We start from the raw sequence: 20,327 nt of genomic DNA on the forward strand, positions 1-20,327 counted from the left end.
TATACGGTAATTCTCAGGAATATTTATATACGGTAATTCTCAGAAATATTTCTATCATTCTCAGGAATATTTATATACGGTAATTCTCAGGAATATTTCTATCATCCTCAGGAATATTTCTATCATCCTCAGGAATATATTCCTATTGAGGAGGTGGAAGGAATACAGAAAAATAGGCCATATTTGCGGCTTTTCTAGGCGGACGGACAGCCTCTCCTCTCACATAGCCCTCAGGCATGAATTACAAAGCACATCTCTCAATCTGGAAGAAATTACACTAAAAACAGTCTCAGGAAATTCCAACAATGGTCTGGAGGCCAGGGGTCGGCCAACCCACTGAGGAAGGACGATGGCTTCCTCTATAGACCTCTTCTCCTCCATGAATGTACACACATATTTCTCTCACACATCACAGTCCACCATCCCGGCCCCTCACACACACACAAGCAGCCATTTGTTCGCCCTCCCGCTCCCAGCCCGGCCATGGACGGTAAACTCTCCTCAGACACACAAGTTGGGAAACTTTCGGGATGTGTGACGTCACCCGCCCCAGTGAATCCAAAGCAGGAAGGGGGCGGGGCGGCCGGAGTTTAGCTTGCTGTGTGCACAGTGCAGATCTAGTCTTCCATATGTGAGTGATCGGGGCTTCTCCACTACCACATCCATCCATCCATCATGGACTGCCAGCCGTAGTCAGTGCCAGGTAAGTCAGCACAATGCATTGTCTGCACACATGTGCCAGAATACAGGACAGGATTCCTCTGCTGCACACATGTGTTATTATTAATCATCACTATGTGATCAGGGCGATGTTTAGCTGCTTTTTCTATGGCGATCGGTTGAATATAGTGTTGATTGTTTTTTAAAGCATTGTTTTATAATCAGGAGTGTCCATTGTGTGTCTGATCGCTGAGCCTGCATTGTTTCATTTCATAGTTCTCGCCGATCTGGAGTTTTCTTTGAAGTCCCCCCCAGACCAGAGAGTGATCGGAGCCCGGATCAGAGGACAGGGAGCCCGGATCAGAGGACAGGGAGCCCGGATCAGAGGACAGGGAGCCCGGGTCAGAGGACAGGGAGCCCGGATCAGAGGACAGGGAGCCCCGCGCCTGTGCTGGGTGACACCCGGATCACCCCCCAGGAGCCACAACACGTCTGTGCTGGATTGCTGGGAGTTTGGATTAAATAGCATTTTGGGATAAAAGAAATCTCTGGATTATTGTCATCTACTTCAACAAGGTGAGTGACTTCTCAACCTCTGCCCATGCCTTTGTCACTTTATTATATAGGAACTTCTTTGCTTCGAGTTTATCTGATCGATCAAAGCGATTAAATATGCAAACAGTTGAAAAGTATTGTATAACAAAACGATCTCAGTGTGCAGTGCTCACTGTTTATTTTTTTTATAAAAAAAAATAAATATATATATATATATTATGATTGATCAAAAAAAATACACACACACACACACACACACACACACACACACACACACACACACACACACACACACACACACACACACACACACACACACACACACACACACACACACACACACACACACACACACACACACACACACACACACACACACACACACACACACACACACACACACACACACACACACACACACACACACACACACACACACACACACACACACACACACACACACACACACACACACACACACACACACACACACACACACACACACACACACACACACACACACACACACACACACACACACACACACACACACACACACACACACACACACACACACACACACACACACACACACACACACACACACACACACACACACACACACACACACACTTTTTTTTTTTGATCAATCATAAACTTTATTGCCACTGACAGGTAAAGTGAAAACATTGATTATCTCATTACAATGGCATCTCAAAGTAGGTGGGATATGTTGGGCAGGAAATGAACATGTTGTCCATGAAGTTCATGTGTCTAAAAGCAGAAAAATGAGCAAGCATAAGGATTCCAGCAACTTTGACAAAGGCCAAATGGTATTGGCCAAACAACTGGGTCAGAGCGTCTCCAGAAAACTGCAGATGTTTCTGCTCTGCAGTATTCCAGGATCTACCAAAAGTGGTTCAAGGAAGGAAAACCAGTGCATGCAAGGAGCATTGATGCACATGGGGAGCTAAGGCTGGTCCGTGTAGTCCGATCCAAGAGCTGCCATAGCTCAAATTGCAGAAAAAGTCAATGCTGGTTCTGATAGGTGTCAGAACACACAGTGCATGCAGTTTGTTTGTTGTGTATTGGGGCTGTGTAGCCGCAGACTGGTCAGGGTGCCCATGCTGAGCTGTGTCCACAGCCAAACACACCTACAATTGGCATGTGAGCATCAGAATTGGACCATGGAGCAATGGAAGAAGGTGGCCCAGTCTGATAAGTCTTGTGTTTTTTTTTTTTTTTTTTTCCTGTTACATCATGTGGATGGCCGGGTGCATGTTCATTGCTTACCTGGGGAAAAGAAGGCACCAGAATGCACGATGGGAAGAAGGTAAGCCGGCAGAGGCAGTGATCGGCTACTTCCGGCTTGGTGCCAGATACTACAGCACAATTTCAGAAGTCTAGTGAAGTACATGAGTTGATGGGTTAGAGCTGAAGTTGATGGGTTAGGGCTGAAGTCCATGGGTTAGGGCTGTTTTGCAGCAAAAGGGGGACCTACTCAACATTAGGTGGGTGGTCATAATGTTGTATGTGTGTGTACATATAATAAATATAATCTCTTCTGCTATAAGGAGCCTGCCTGGTTGCAGTTTATTTTTAGCCTTTAGTTATACTTTAAGAACAGTTATCATAGGTATGTATCTTCACCTGAGTAGGCATAACTTCTCTTCCAGTTGACTTTGATTGAATTAGATCTAAATCAAGTCTAATGGTCAATAGGCCAGGGGGGAAACGTTCAATCATTCAATCATTGTGCATTCAACTGCAGCACTGAGGTACTTTGATCAAATTACAATTGTATTCATATACAGATTATGGGATTACATGGTGAAAACAAAGCTACAATTGATAATTTATGATAACATAAATTATGATACTGTCTTAACTATGGCACAAAATCCACTTTTCCCATGTGTGGCATATTGATCTGTGCAAGGCAACCAATTAGCTTCTAGCTTTCATTTTCAAAACTTAACAAGCAGTAGTATTGTTTTTGCAGCATTGTCTGGCACAGGGGAGAAAAGCTGAAATACACTAAAGATTGAATGGCGGAGAAAACAATTTATTTGTACAAATATTGGTTTATATAGTAAAGAAATACAAAGGGAAATGATCAGCTTTTCTCAACTATTTTAACACGGAGAAACCCTTTCCTTGATTGTCAGTGGGAAGGCTGCCCCCCTCACATTGAGGGTCAGTGGGAAGGATGCCCCTTTACATTGTGGGTCAGTGGGAAGGATGCCCCTTTACATTGTGGGTCAGTGGGAAGGATGCCCCTTTACATTGTGGGTCAGTGGGAAGGATGCCACCTTGCATTGAGGGTCAGTGGGAAGGATGCCACTTTACATTGTGGGTCAGTGGGAAGGATTCCCCCCTCGCATTGTGGGTCAGTGGGAAGGATTCCCCCCTCACATTGTGGGTCAGTGGGAAGGACGCCTCCTCGCATTGTGGGAAGGATGCCTCCTCGTATTGAGGGTCAGTGGGAAGGATGCCTCCTCGTATTGAGGGTCAGTGTGAAAGATGCCCCTTTACATTGAGGGTCAGTGGGAAAGATGCCCCTTTACATTGAGGGTCAGTGGGAAAGATGCCCCTTTACATTGAGGGTCAGTGGGAAGGGTGCCCCTTTTACATTGAGGGTCAGTGGGAAGGATGCCCCTTTTACATTGAGGGTCAGTGGGAAGGATGCCCCTTTTACATTGAGGGTCAGTGGGAAGATGCCAACTTTACAGACAGCTTAAAAGGTCATTGGAGTCATGCTAGTGGCATTGACCCTGGAACTATGGAGACACTATAAAATGGGAAGTCAATCAGCATGGGGAGAAACCCTGGTTGAAGAAGTATAGGTGAAATATAATTGAAGCAAGTGATGGGTTGCTGCACCCCTAAATTGGTCTGATAATGCTCCTTCGTTTTCTGTGCAGGAGGCAAGAAGATTATGCATAGTTTTCCAGAAGTCAGCATTTTCAGTGATGCAGTTAGTACAAAGGGACAATGCAGTACAGCAATTTATAATAAACCTGAGCCAGAATATGTGTTTAACAGTGAACAGATTGCTGCCAAGTATGAAGGATCCACACAGTGTTACTTAGAGACTAAGCTGAATTATTGGACCTCTCAGAGTTCTAGCCAAGAGTTTTCCTGAATCCTGGAGTCTGCTGGGGCCCAGAGCAGGGAGTCAGACTGGGAGATCATTAACACAGGAAGTCAGGGCTCACATGTGGTGCTGGGAATTGCAGATGGTGATTAGGATTGTAATGGAATCAGAATCAATGGCCTGGGCAACATGTGAACCAGAAGGTGACTATTGTGTCCTAATTAGCATGCAGTGTAGGCAGTATAGCTGGGGGCTTTCCTCCCGGCCTGGAGACGTTTATCAACTCTGTGGCTATAGGAATGCTTGTCGCAGTGACTATAGGAAGAAGCAGCTTACAGTCCTGACTGTGCATTTTAGTTCAGAAAAAAGGACTTGCATATAGGGTTTCTATTTCTATAAAAAAAAAAAATGCTGTTTAGGTATAGGGTGGTGGGTTTTTAATTTTGACTAGATGGGCCTATTTGAGCACAGTGTTAATTAAACTCAAATTAGAAATCTCCTTATTTGTTGGTTTTATACAAAAGATTATGGTAACTCAAGTCATGTTGTCAAGTTTCAGTGTGGCAGCCAAGATTAGTTGTATTGTGTGTGTATATATACTTCCACTGCCCTCAGATATCCATGGGCGCCCTGGGAGATAACGAGCAAGCTCACACTGGGCGAGGGTGATCATAACCATGCCTGATTATGATTGTCCTCCCTGCCCCACTGCTCTGTGCCTGAAAAGAAGGGTTCCTGGGCACACATCATCACCTCTGTCAGCCAGACCTCAGATCTCTGCTTCTGTACTCCGTGATCTATAGAGCGCTATGAAGTGAAGCATATCAGACTTCCTGGTGAAACACGGCCCAGGTCACCTCTTCCTGGTGAAACACGGCCCAGGTCACCTCTTCCTGGTGAAACACGGCCCAGGTCACCTCTTCCTGGTGAAACACGGCCCAGGTCACCTCTTCCTATTGGTCCCAGGCACAAAATGTTGAACAATAGTGGTGCACCGAAATGAAAATTCTGGTGCTGAAAGCGAAAATTCAGAATGTACTTGGCCAAAACCGAAATTGATGGTTTTTAAAAAATCATTGTATTATATTCGACTTTTTAAGTTCATGAATTTTAAATGAATATGAATCTATTGTCGGCCGTTATCGGTACCTTTTTTTAAGTGGTGTTAAAAATCCTGCTTGCTGCATTTTTGGTGCATAGTTGGTCAGCACCTCCCCATTAAAATGCAACGAAAATGCAGAAAGAACGCATCAAAGATGCACCCGTGTTGTGTTTTTTTGATGCATTTTGTGAGTCACATGACCTATGAAAAACACCTCCTAAGCATGGCAAAATCACTGACTTTTCTGGCAGCCATTATCGGCACCTTTTTTGCTTTTGGCACAACACTGAAACCCCTACTTCCGGCCAATAATTTTTGGCGGCTGAAAATTTGGTGCATCACTACTTAAGAATGCCCAGGCACAGTTTGGAGCACTTGCACTACACAAACTAGCTGAAATAAGGGTGAACTGTGCCCAGGACACGGTTAAAATACCTAGCATGAGTACACCCTAAAATCTCAAACCTTGGTATCAAGTCCTGAAAGGTCTATGCATGGTAATGAGGCCAATAACAGAGTCAGATTAGAGGATCAGTGAAGGTGTAGCAGCTGGTGCAGAAGGTGGATGTTTCTTTCATACTCCAAGCTGTGATATCTGCCTTGGGATTTCACCATATGGTTGGCTGCCTTAGACCCCGGTCACACCTGGCCGATTTTCTGCTTGAAGCTTGTATTTGTAAAACACTCAACAAGCCAAATCCCATTCATTACAATGGCCCCTGTTCACAAATGAGCATTCTGTCGCCTGAAGCAAAATGCCTGAAGCTCAAAAAAGTACATGAGCTTTTTTTTGGCAGATTTCAAGTGCTTTTGGCCCCATAGACTTCAACAGAAACTTGAGCCTGACTTGAGCGTTTCACAAGCGTTTTGTCACTTGTTTTCTGCTTATACTGCAGCTCTTAACCCCTACACTTTATAATACGATTCTAAAACGCTTGTTAAAAAAAAAATTTTAAATGTTAGTAATATGCTACGTTTAGGTGTGCATGGTGCCCTAAAGCCAAACTCCCAACCAAAACTTTATTTTGTTTTTAATAGTGTGGAAGGGTTTGAGCCTCTGTTGGGTGTTTATTGTGTACTTATGGGGGAGATTTCCCCTCATCTGTCAGGACAAAGGGAGACACAGACAGTTACACATCTTTTAGCATGAGCAAGTGTTATCGCTGTCTGTATCCTGTCCCAGTGATGACTGCTCTTCTCATTTCATGCCTGGTGTTGCAGGGTAGGTAGAAAGGGAAAAACTCCACAATGGGGCAACAGATGGAAATGATAAAAACCTCAGAGGAATTTTAACTATTCTTCACTCTATCAAAAACAAAAAAGTTGTTTTTGGCACTGTGTCATAGGATGTGGGTTTGACTTTTGGATAAAGCCTGAAGGCTGTTGCAAGCAATGTTTGAGTGTTCATATTCACAAAGATTGAACAATCATTTAGTTTTTCATTTTTCTGACCACCATTACCTTTTTTATTAAGGGATTTTACATGAAAACATACTTATTCTAGTTTGCTCCCAGTGACTTCTATCGTCTGGTTAAAGCTTGTAGGAGGAGCTTTCATTTTCCTCTGATTGTCCTATGAGACTGCATTACTTCTGACCCTCTGTCTGGACAGTGCTGATTGGCCCTGTGCCAATCGCATGCACCCTCCCCAAAAAAAAAAAACTCTCTATCAATACACACCAAACTGGGCATGTACAACTTGTCCAGAATGCTCTGTTCTATCAGGAGATGATTTTGGGACTGTGGAAGAAGGGGAGGATCAGAGAAGACAGGCTCAAACAGCCTTTTTACAAAATGCAGATAATCAACCCCTTAGGTTCCACAGTGAGTATAACAAGCATGCTTTGCTGTATATACAGACTGATTTTTACGGTTGTGGGTTTAGTAACACTTTAAAGAGGTTGTAAACTCTGGGGAAACAAAAAAAAAACTCTGTAGGACAAAGGCATAATGAGCTAGTATGCATCCTATACTAGCTCATTATGAAATACCTAGCTTAGAACGAAGCTCTCCAGCGGTGCCCGCACACTGCTGAGATGGCTGAGCTCTTCCCCGGTGCTTCTTCCAGGTTTGCAGGCTCCAGCGCTGTGAGTAGCCTGAGCTGCGATGATGTCGCGCGTGGGAGCCACCGATCACGACACAGGGCTCTGAAGAAACCTTACGGGCGGTCTTTCCTTCAGAACGCATGCGCAGATGACCTAATCGGTGGCATACATAGTAAATATCTACATTTTAGGAGATCTTTACCGTACCTATAGGTAAGTCTTATCATAGGTTTACCTGTAGGTACAAACCAGGGACGTTTTACTTCCTCTTAAAGAGGAAGTAAACTCCGGGTTTTTCTTTTTTTTTTTTTTTCTCACCTGCAAAGTAAATGCATAATGTGCTATTATGCAACGCATACCAGCTCATTATGTGAAACGTACCTGCAAACGAAGCCCACCTCGTCCCCGCTGGAGGCCACATACATCTTCCTTCCGGGTCTGTGAACTCCGGTGGTGCTACTGGTCAGAGCTGTGTGATGTCACGGCACAGGGCTCTGAAGAAACGGCACGGGCGGCCACCAGTCACGGCACGGGGCTCTGAAGAAACGGCACGGGCGGCCACCAGTCACGGCACGGGGCTCTGAAGAAACGGCACGGGCGGCCGCCAGTCACGGCACGGGGCTCTGAAGAAACGGCACGGGCGGCCGCCAGTCACGGCACGGGGCTCTGAAGAAACAGCACGGGCGGCCGCCAGTCACGGCACGGGGCTCTGAAGAAACGGCACGGGCGGCCACCAGTCACGGCACGGGGCTCTGAAGAAACGGCACGGGTGGCCGCCAGTCACGGCACGGGGCTCTGAAGAAACGGCACGGGCGGCCACCAGTCACGGCACGGGGCTCTGAAGAAACGTCATGGGTGGCCGTTCCTTCAGAGCACATGCGCCGTTGATGTCATCGGCTGCATGCAATGTAAATATCTCCTAAACGGTGCATGTTTAGGAGATATTTACAGTACCTATAGGTAAGTCTTCTCAAAGGCTTACCTATAGGTTCAAACAGTACCTGGGGGTTTACAACCACTTTTTAACTGCATTAGAAAAAAAGGTTCGCTCCCTGATGTGACCTTGCTTTTGTTTCTGGACCACAAGACTTGCCGAATTAAACTAACAGTTCTGGAATAATGTTAGCCCGCATTCACACTACCGCGGCACGACTCTGTACTACTTCGGGGGCGACTTGTGAAGTCCCGTGCACCGCGACTTTGGCGCGACTTGCACGGGCTTCACATAATTGAAGTCAATGCAAGTCGCTCTGAGGTCGCCCCCGAAGTAGTACAGGACCCTTTTTCTAAGTCAAAATTAGAACGGGTCCAGTAGCAGTGCATGGACCGCGACTTGTCAGGCTGACAAGTCACGGCAGTGTGAATGGAGCCTTACAGCTGTGTATTTAGCAGTTTGCTTGGAGTTCAGCTTTAAAAGTTGATAAAACATGTATAAATTATCATACTTTTATGTAAATGGTATATAGGAACCAGTATTTTATATTTGCTACAATTCCTGCAACATTGATTTTTATAGTTTCTGTCTTGGATTTCATATTCATGTTATATGTAGGTATGCGCGTCATCGGAAGGCGTTTCCTGCATCGGCTTTCCATCTCCATAAACAATTCTCATAGTTAGACTGGCTGTCATTGAGTGTGTTGTAAACAGCTCAGCCTTGAATTATTACACACAGGATGTGTTCCCAGAGCCACAGGGATCTTTTTCAATGTGAAAGCAAACTAATGTCATCATTTTAATTTTTACCAGTTGGTTTGTGACGCAGAACACGGGGAGAAAGCTATTCTTACCAGTCTTTATTCCTCTACTTATAGTAATCCAATAAATGCAGATCTCCCTTCCTGGGAACCAGCTCTGTGAAGGCACTAATTACCATGTGCTGGGGGGTGGACAGTCCTGATAGGGAAACAGAAAGAGATATTATTTTAAGATAGTGTATTGAAGTTACTGGGTCACTTTGTTTTGTCTGTGAGTATGCATTTTAAGTGGCTGTAATGTTTCCTGCTTACAGTAAACAAGCAGCTGCAAAACTTTAAAGTGACAATGAACTCCGGTTTAAAAAAAAAAAATTCAAGTACGGTATATATTCCTAAAGTGGTCCTAAAAGCCAATAAATGTTGCGCAGAAATTTCCGCCTCTTTTTGCAGTCCCCACTAGAATAGCTCCCAACTGCCCCTGATTTGGAGGGACTGCCTCTGATTTGGAACGAAGTCCCTCTTTCCTCCTCATTTTGGCCTGATCTATATAGTTGTATATAAAATGCACTATTTATCTTTCAAAAATTGTTTCCCAGTGCTAAACATTTCATCCAATTTCTAAATTGCTGCATTTGTCAATTTCAAAAGCCAGTATAAAGGAATAGTAGCGGTTTAAAAAAAAAAAAAAAGCACTTGTGGGTTTACCTAATCATAATTTTTGGTGTAATTCTCCTTTAAGGGGGCGTGGCAGGGGTGTGTCCTATGCCAACATACTTTTACTAATAGGTGTCCCTCGTTCCCATCTCAAAAAGTTGAGAGGTGTGCATGCACTAATGCTGTGAACTTCTCCTCCCTCTTTCGGGTGCCTTCTGTAGCAAGCCGGGTGCTAAGGAGGTACCTGCGCATGCACAAAAAAATTTACCATTCTATAAACAAAAAATAAAAGGTAATTTTGAAATTGATGGCATCAACACATCTCAAAAAAGTTAACAGGGCCTACATTTGTAGCATCCCCTCCTCTTTTACCAACACTCTCTGTAGGGCTTCATGTACCACTTGGCTGTCATTGGCCACTGGAAAACACAAAATTGCACCGCAAATTTGCTGTGGTTTGCGTTTTACCACGGCCAACTGTCAAAACGTTCCTATCCTGAACAAGATTGTTGAACCTCGCTTAACCGCAGCCACTCCTAAACTCTGCTAAAAGCCTATGTCTACATTGACACATAGGCTTTTATGGGGTTGAGTTTAGGAGGTTTGGCAAAAAAACAGCAAAAGCTTCTAAACTCATGTTTAGGAGCTGCTAGTGTACATGAAACCTTAATGTCCGGGAACTGAGAGCAGTTGCTGAAGTTTTGGAAGAGAAATATTGCCCCATTCTTGCTTGATTATAGGATTCTAACTGCTCAACAGTCCTAGGTCTTCCTTGTTGTATTTTTCATTTCAAGATGCTCCAAATATTTTCAAATGCTAAAAGGTCTGGACTGCAGGCAGGCCAGTTAACCACTTGCCGCCTGCCTAACGCCGATCTACGTCGGCAGTCAGCCCCTCACAGGCAAAGTGACGTAGGGCTACGTCACTAGCTTGTGAGGGTCTAGGGAGCGAGCGCGAGCCCCCGGAGGCGCGCTCCCGCGTGGTCACGGACCCCCCCCCCCCCCCCCCCCCGCGTGTGACCGGCAGACCCGTTGTCCGCCGGTCACTCGGCGGGCGGGGGAGAGGGAGAATGTCAGGCAGCTTGTGTAAACAAGCCACCTGTCATTCTCCTTGCTGTTAAGACACTGATCACTCGGATCTAGTATGTAGATCCGTTGACCAGTGTCCTTACAGCTGAAGCCACAGCCAATCACAGTAGAAAGCACGCCCCTAGGGATACACACAGCCCCTCCCTCCCAAATAAAGTTAACCCCTTCACTACCAGTGTATTTTTACAGTAACAGTGCATATATATAGCACTGATTACTGTAGAAATGTCACTGGTAACCCCAAAAGTGTCAAAAATGTCAGTCAAGGGTCCGATCTGTCCGCCCCAATGTCGCAGTACCGCAAAAAAAATCGCAGATCGCCGCCATTACACGTTAAAAAAAAAACAACAAAAATGACAAAAATCTTTCCCTTTGTTAGTAAACGCGATAACTTTTGCGCAAACCAATCAAAATACGCTTTTTGCGATTTTTTTTTTTTTTTTTTTTTTTTTTTTTTTTTTTTTTTTTTTTTTTTTTTTTTTTTTTTTTTTTACCAAACATAGGTAGCATAAAACAAATTGGCCGAAAAAGTTAAAAAATTTTGATTTTTACATTTTTTTTGGGGGAATTTCATATAAAAAAATGTGAAAAATATTGCTATTTTTGCAAAATTGGCGCTCTTTTTTTGTTTATAGCGCATGATCAAAAAATCGCACAGGTGATCAAATACCACCAAAAGAAAGCTCTGTTTGTGGGAAAAAAAGGACGCCAAATTCGTTTAGGTACAGCGTCGCACGACCGCGCAATTGTCCGTTAAAGTCACGCAGTGCCGAATCGCAAAATACCCCCTGGTCGGAATGGGGGTAAAATCTTCCGGGGCTTAAGTGGTTAAGCACCTGGACTCTTCTACTATAAAGCCATGTTCTTGTCATAGATGCACTATGCAGTTTAGGATTGTCCTGCTGAAATATTCAAGGCCTTCCCTGAAAAAAGACAGTGTTTGGATGGGGGCAAAGGCTGCCCTAAAACCTGGATATATCTTTCAGTATTGATGGTGCCTTTGCAGGTGTGCAAGCTGCCCATGTCATTTGCACTAATGCACTCCCATACCATCAGGGATGCAGGCTTTTGAACTGCTGATAAGCCAGAAAGTCCTTCTCCTCTTTAGGCCGGAAGACGTGGCGAAGTGCCCATGGTTGCTCAAAATGTAAAATTTTGATTCATCAGACCACAGAATAGTTTTCCACTTAGCAACAGACGATTTTAAATAAGCTTTGGACCAAAGAAGATGGTGGTGTGTCTGGATCATGTTTTTTTACATGATATAGCTTTACCTTGCATTTTTTGGATAGCATGGTGAACTGTGTTCAGTGACAGTGATTTTTTTTTTTAAGGATTTCTGTTTTTAATGCAGTATTGTCTGAGAGCCTGAAGATCACAGGCATCCAATATTGCGACTCTTTAAGATGCTCTTTTGAAACCCAATCACATTACTATCCTGTTGACAATTAAACTAAACAGTTGCAAAATGTTCTCCCAGCTCCATGTTGGTACCGCCTACATTGCCTGCTTCTTGTTGACCTGACCAGACCCCTTCTTTTTTTTTTTTTTTTTTGAGACGTGTTACTGCCATCATTTTTAAAGTTACCTTATTTTTCATTTTAAAATGGTAAATGTTTTTTTCCTGCTTTCTAAAATCAAAAACCATTATCGATTTTTTGCATTTCCATTAAAGTATAGTTCCAGTTAAAACCTAACTAAGCTAACTCCCATCCTCCATTCTATCTATCCTGTAAAAGTAAAGATGTCTATACTTACCTATTCTGAAGTTGCTCTGGTCTGACTTGATCTCTCCAGCGATGGCGTCAATGAAGAGGAGAGGCAGCTGACGACTGCAGAGCCTGGGCGATAATGTCACCCATAGGCTTACTATGGGACAGCCGTTGTCGGCTGTCCCTCCTCTACACTGAAGCCGGCACTGGAAGCTGGTCATTTTGGGTAAGTACAAATATATTTCCTTTTACAGGGTAGATGGAATAGGCTTAGAATGGGGTTGGGAGTAGACTTTTGAGTAGGTTTTGACTGAAATTGCACTGTAAAGCGGAGCTCCACCCACAAGGGGAAGCTCTGCATGTTTGCCTCCTCTAAACACCATCCCCTCGTCTGCTGCCACATTTGCCACCTTTAGAGGGGAAATTAGCCTGGTTTCCACTTGAAGTTCGGCCCCTCTCCTCCTTCCACCGCCCCGGGCCATTCACAAAGCCCAGCACGCTTTGTGCATGCACACTAGGGAACCTTAGAAGCCACAAGGTTTTCCCTATATAGCTAAGATGGTGGCAGCACCTGAGAGCCGATTGAAAAATTGGCTCAGGTGAAGACAGTGCTGGATCCCTGAACAGGTAAGTGTCCTAACATTAAGTCAGCAGCTACTGTATTTTTTTTCTGAAGGAGTCTGGAGCTGCTCTTTTAATTGTCACAAAATGTAATCAACGTTCCAAATATGCTAATTTCTACAGGTCTTTGAGCAGCATTATACTTTCATTTCATATAGTAAACTAAATTATTGAAGAAATTAGGTGACAAGCCACAGTTGAGTAGTGAGAGAGGTGTTCTAACAGGCAGGTACTAAGGACTCCTGCTAAATTGTAAAGCCATTCCTATGCCCTTGGCTGTAATCAAGAGTTTTGAAAGAGTCTCCGATAAATTCTTGGTAGTGTTACCATCATTGGTTTCCTGGCAAGCTGTGCATATACCCCCTTTTTGTCACTTTAAATCGCTGATTTACAATGAAAAGCTTTTGTACTGCCTAGTTCAAACCAAGCATCATCAAGAATGTGACATATTGGTGTGAGACGCAGTGCTTTTTACATGTACAGAGGCAGCATTTGTTTCTGTGGGAAATCTCAATGATCCCTTTAAAGTCATAATAAAGTCGTCTTTTATTTATTTTTTTAAATAATAAACATGTTATATTTACCTGCTCTGTGTAATGTTTTTGCACAGAGCAGCCTGGATCCTCCTCTTCTCTCGTCAGCGCTCCTGGCTCCTCCCTCCTGCCAAGTGTTCCCACAGCAAGCAGCTTGCTATGGGGTACCATTGCCGAGCCGCTGCTCTGTGTGTCCATTCAGATACAGAGCCATGGCTTGGCCCTGCCCCCTTGACAGCAGGGGGGAGTCAGTGGCACCCGCTGATGTGTCTAAGCCAATCCAGGAGTGTGAGCGTCCCAGACAGCCGAGGCTCTGGTGTAAGATCGCTGGATCAAGATGGGGCTCAGGTAAGTACTTGGAGGGCTGAGGGGGGCTGCTGTTAACAGAAGGTTTATTTTTTATCTTAATGCATGGAGTGCATTAAGATAAAAAAAAAAAAAAAAAAAAAAACTTCAGCCTTAGAACCACTTTAAGCTGGCCATGCACTAGTAGATTTAATTCCCAAAAAAATATTCCTAAGTCATTTTCTAAGTGATTTTGATAGGTAATTCAAAGGAGTAGGATGGATATATATATATATATAATATATATATATATATATATATATATATATATATATATATATATATATACACATACATACATTATGTATATATAATTTTTTATTTTTTAACTGTAAAAAGCAGTTTTTCCTTTTGTGAAGTTCCATTTATTCCAAAATGGAATGTTGAATGTAAACTACATTTTGACATACTTTCAAATGACATTCAGCAGCTCTCTGTAGGGATTATCGATTATACTAATGAGATTTTTCTTACAAGCTGGTATAAAAATATACTGTTGTATGGCCAGCTTGGGGCCGGCCATACACGATTTGAATCTCGGCCGATTCAGTAGGATCCAACCGAGATTCAAACCATTAATGGGCATGATGTGAATGTACCATGTTGATCGGCAGGAGGGAGCACTGTCTGTGTGTTGATAGGGGAATTGGGCCAATTCCTTTCCTGCAACCCGTGGTTGCAGAAAATAAATTTGCACCTTGTATGGCCTGCCTAAATCTAGACTAGTTTCCAAACCAAATTCAGATATAAGAAGTGGTGGAGTGAGCTGCACTAATGGGTTTAATTGATAAGGCAGTGTAAAAAAAAGAGTAATAATGTGCAGAGTGCTTCATTGGAATCAAAGTTCAGTGTTCTGAAATTAGATCATAAAAGTGAACTTTGGCTTCTATAGGTTGCAACTTGTTATTTGTAACTCTGTGTTAATGTTATAAAGCTAAACTCCATGCATGCTAATTTCACCTCGGTATGCCAAGTGATAAAAACATATCAAGGTCTTCTTCAAAATGCTGTAAATTGGTTTATTTCAGCATAGTAGATATCACACAGTACTTTTGTAGAGGAGCACCATAGGTCTCCTAAACACTGTTTGAGTCTCGCGCCCCCCCCCAATCTCCAACTAGCCAACAGTACAACCTTTGCCGGAAAATGAGATCCAGACTTTTAGGTTTGAGGATTGCAGCAATGAAATTACACCCAAGGTAACTGCATACCAAACCCATAAAGATGGTGAAATCCTTATGAGTGGACTTGGGCTTTAACATATTAATATGAGAAAATGATGTAACCCTAAAAACCTGTGAATGTGATGGCGTATAATTGGGCGTTGCTTGTAAAAGGTATAATATAGTAGTTGCCATTATATAATGTAGACAAATTAACACATTATCACCATGGCACAATACCAAACCTCTTTAGGCAACTGCTTGCTTCAGATGATTGTTACAACACCCCAGACACTGGCAGCTGGAATCAAAGTTTATGGAGAACTTGTGCTTTGGCCATGCAGGATGAAGGATTAATTGCAGTGTTGACCCTCTTGCAATATTGGCAACATTCTCTGTGTGTATAATGTGATTGTTTTTTTATAGTACCAACATTCTTTAAATAAATTCAACAGTTCCTGTCCAAGAAAAGCCTTTACACACGCCTTCTAGAGGGCAAGTTTGATGAAGTATTGAAAGTGTTGCTCCAGCCCCCCCCCCCCCCCCCCCCCACGGAAAAAATAAAGTCAGCAGTCACACATACTGTAGTTGATTATTTTTAGGCCTCATGCACACTGGACATTATCAAAAAAGCCAGTAATAGGCTGTAGCTGTAGAAGGAGTTTTTCAGCTTTTTTGCAGTAGCGTTTCTAAGCTTTTATCCACGTTAGAGCATTTTTGCAGCTCCTCTCAAAACCCACTACTGTTTTTTTTTTTTTTGTTTTTTTTTTTTGTGTTTTTTTTTTTCCCCAGCCAGAAAACGCCCCTGCCAAAAACTGCTAACAGCCTATATAACATGCTGTTTACTGGCTGTAGAAAAAAATATATCTGATGCCAAAAACAGCAGCTGTAAAAATGTCCAGTGTGCATGAGACCTTACTATTTGGACACTTACCAGTGTTGGAATCCAGCAGTGTCGGCACCCCAGCCGATGTTTCCATTGGCTCTCGGGTTGTTGCCAGCGCCATAGCCTGTAAGGGAAACTGGCGGTGAAGCCTTGCGGCTTCACAGCCGATTCCCTACTACGCATGAGCAAAGCGCGCTGTGCGTTCTGATTGACCCAGCTGCAGGGAAGGAGTAAGGGGGCTGAACTCCTGACCTACCTCGCCGTGGCGAGGTTCAACAGAAGTGGGGACGGGTACCTGTCAAAACAGGTAACCTCCCCCTCCACGAAAGGTGCCAAATGTGGCACCGGAGGAGGGGGGGGGAGGAGACAGATAAGCGGAGCTTCCACCTTTGGGTGGAACTCCACTTTAATCTAGTAATGTTTTTTATTGTTAGAGCAACCTTTCTCAGCCAATTTTCTACAGAACCCTAGAGTTCCTCCAGGGGTTGCTAGGGGTTCTTTGTGCAATGAGCAACTTCTGCCTCCTATATAAATAGCTACTAACAACCATGATCTTTTTTACATGTCTGTAGGGGCAATTCTTTCAAATGACCACAAATGTAAAGCCAGCCATAGATGGAGCGATTTTAAGAGAATCACTTGCACTCCCATTCTACAAAGCTGCCTATTTATGCTGGGGGTGTCCTAAGGTTTGAGGCCGCTGGATTTCAGTGACTGACACAAGCGGGTAGTCCTGCATTGATTCCCCCTCTATTCTGGGTAAAATTAATGTACTTGGGCAGGACTAGTCAGTCATGGTTGGTTTGTATTTTATTATACTTCCTTGCTTGCACTGTCCTAGATCAAGTTGCAAATCTGTTCTACCTTTAGTGCCTCTTATCTCCGGTTGCTCGGGTTACACTTGACTTGGGGGGCCTATTTATCAAGTTTGTCTAGATGTCCTAATCCTGGTGAACACCATTTCGTTGTGCATATTGTATCCCAAGGTATGGCTAGAGGGGGTCTGCTATTCCACAGAGAGGGGGGGGGGGGATCTGAGAATGGCAGCTGGTTCTGCGTAACCGTTTACCCGTTATTACTGCCTTCCTGGGGGTAGTGTTCACTGTTTCTATTTGTTTTTGGTACGGCTGTTTTATGGAGTTTTTAAAAGATACAAAAGTTTCAAAAACATTTAAAAAAAAAAAAAAAAATTGCTCAATTCCCACATCAACACAATCAGTGTTGATGGGGGAATGTCTCCTGCAGAGGTATCGTGCTCTCCTGGCGAGGGGGGGTGTCCTAGCCAGGAGAACACACAGTGATTGCTAGTGGCTTGATCCGAAATTTGAATCTCGGCCCCTGCCGAACTGGCAGAGATTTGAACAGTCCATGGCCGGTTGCCAGTGACCATGGTATTGTATGTTGTGTAGAAGGTCATTATCAGGGGTTCCGTGAAGCCAGAAAGGTATTTCAAGTTCCTCCATGTTAAAAAGGTTGAGAAATGTTGTGTTGGAGGAAATGTCCTGCACACACGGGAGAGCATGCAAATTCTGTGCCGATGACGTCCTAGGTGGACTTTGAACCCAAGATCCCAGTACAGCAGGATGAGTGTTTTAGCAACTGTGTTGCTAAAATAACCTTGACTAGGTATCAGAAATTACCTATTTATTGATTTATTTATTTTGTCTGGTAAGATACTTTTTATTAATACAATTTTTTTTTTTTTTAAAGGGAACCATGCAGTCAAATCTGTCTTGTTTCCCTTACATGGATGACTTTCCGAAACCAGCAGATAGAATATTGGCATGGATGCATCTTAAGCAGAGGTGATAATTAGTGAAGCACTTAGACTTCAGTTGGGGGTTATCAGAATCTGCTTCCCAACCTGAGGCAGAGTGGGTGCTAAGGATCTGTAGAGTGTGTAGAAAACCTCTTTGTCTTGGCTATCATGGTGACACCTGACATTTCAAGTACTGCTTTAGGCAAGGAAGGGATATTCCTATACTCTGCCTGGAAAAGGCTCATGTTTGCCGCCCCTCAACTGTATAGAGTTTGCTGTGGATTTATGAGAGGTCACTGACTTTTGCTGATACCTGACTGGCGTAATATGAGGACACTGGAAGGGAAAATGATAGGTTTGACTCTCTGCGGCGTAAAAGACCCTAACATATTTTTAAGCAGCCACTAAATTATTTAGGCACATGTTCTGTTTCAGACAGATGGGCTTCGTAACTCTGATAGTGTCTTGGTTTTCTGAATCTTGTAAGCTAGGTTGGTTTTATAAATACCACTCGAATAATTATATAAAGTAGGTATTTGCGAATTGGCTGGACATCTTTTTTAGTGTTGTTTTTTTTTTTTTTTCTACATTAGCCAATCTCTCCTAAAATTTTTTGATGGTTATTGCAAATCGAGAGCCAAAACGATAAATCCGTTTCCAAATCTAGAGTATGTGGGGGTACCACAAATGCGTACAGTATAGATTGTTTTAAGTGGAGTCTGATGGACTGAAATTACCTCTAGCTAATTCCAGACTCTGCTTCTGTCCACCTTGAAAGCTTGAGGGTTCTACTACCCACCTTTTTGTGTTTTCATCTCCAATTGTAACATTCTCAAAAAAGAAACCGGGAGAGCGTGGACTACAATCTTAAGGCCTGTGCACACAATCAGAAAATTGTAGGAAAAATACCGCTTTTGAAGCGATCGTACGATATGATTTGTTCTCGTACAATACCAGATTATACAGTGTTCATCCAAAAATGCAATACAATCACATTACATCACTTCCGAGTTTTTATTTTCTCTTACGAGAATTTTCATAACTTTGGTAACCTCTTCATTTTCGATACGAGTAGCATGCACAAAAAAATGGACGATAATCTCATCATGTGTACCTACCAGGCAATACTGGCTACAGAAGGTGTGCAAACCAGATTTCTCTCCAAATGAAAAGTCAGTTTTGTGTAAACCGACTCTTTACTTTCCCTGGTCCCCCAGACTTCCTTTGCAAATGTTCACTTTGCTAAAATGTTATAAATAGTCATGCGCGCTTTCCCAAACATCTTTCAGTCATGCCACAACCTCATTAAATTATGTAATCATGGCTCTGAATATAGTGCCTGCAGCTTTAGGCCTTATGCACACTTGAGCCAAAAACACGGCGGTTTTACAAGCGTTTGACTTTTTTTGCCTTTTAACCCCCCTCCATGTTAGCCTATATTTTCATGCACACATAGGCGTTTGCCAGAGTTTAGAGCAGGGCTGTGGAGTCGGTAGATAAATGTTCCGACTCCGACTCCTCAGTTTTTTGTACCTCCGACTCCCCCGACTCCAACTCCTCTGTATTAATATGTATTAATCTTTCGACACTGACTTGGGTGGGTGGCATTGCAGTAACTATTCTGATCAAATCACGAACGATCTCTGGATAAACAAGGATGGCTTCTTCAACAGTAAGTTTTGATGAGCAATCATAGTTTTCAATTTTTTAGTGCTTTTTAAAACTCCTGTTGGAATTTTTTTATTTGGACATTTACTGGTTCTGTAACGCTTATGCGATGTCGCTTTCCTTTAGCAACTTCCAATTTGTCTAAGAAGGAATCAAAGTCTAATTCTTCGTTTGAAGAAGATGATCCTGAGTTACCACTATTGCTTAAAAGAACTTCTTCTTGTGGAGGTATTTCAGGTTGTAATCCCTTCATGCGAACTGCTACATCATAGAGGGCCTTTTTCCCAGTAGCAGTCTGTTCACTGTTCAACAAAAGTCGGCTCATTGGGTCGACATAAATAGCTGCTAACAAGATTTCATTTTCCAACAAAAGACTCTCTCTTTTCATCATTGAAGATGCAATGCCCTCAGCTATTAACCCTCCATTTTTGTTCAGGCGATATAACAGGCTCTTGCATTCCAAGAGGAATTTACCCGGGGTTAGATCGTCACATTGGGGTTAGATCGTCACATTGCAACCTCTTGGTGACAGTGAAGGGGTGAGAAAGAAGGTTCTCCAGCTCTTTCGTTTGTGTCCACTGGCTTTCAGTTAATGCAAGATTTTCATTGTCCATTTCTTCTATGAAGTCTTTAAGTTCAAGCAAACGCATCACCATTTTAAATAAGTACTTCCCCAGCGAGTTGTTTGATCCAAAATGGCTCCTTTTTCCTGCACGTCTTTTCAAAATTGCATCTGTTTTCG

The 20,327-nt window shown here is 43.1% G+C and overlaps 1 protein-coding gene across 1 annotated transcript in view; it reads left to right on the top strand.

The window, feature by feature from the left end:
* Window positions 1–427: 427 nt before the first annotated feature.
* The window catches only part of LOC309568630 (cdc42 effector protein 4-like), a 51,457-nt gene continuing 31,557 nt past the window's right edge, over window positions 428–20,327 (top strand). Inside the window, exons 1-2 of the mRNA XM_082274352.1 lie at window positions 428–703; window positions 937–1,236. The gene's annotated coding sequence lies outside the window, so the exon portion shown is untranslated. The remainder of the gene's footprint in view (window positions 704–936; window positions 1,237–20,327) is intronic.

Source organism: Pelophylax lessonae, assembly GCF_965119305.1.
Source record: "Pelophylax lessonae genome assembly, chromosome: 12".
NCBI lineage: Eukaryota > Metazoa > Chordata > Amphibia > Anura > Ranidae > Pelophylax > Pelophylax lessonae.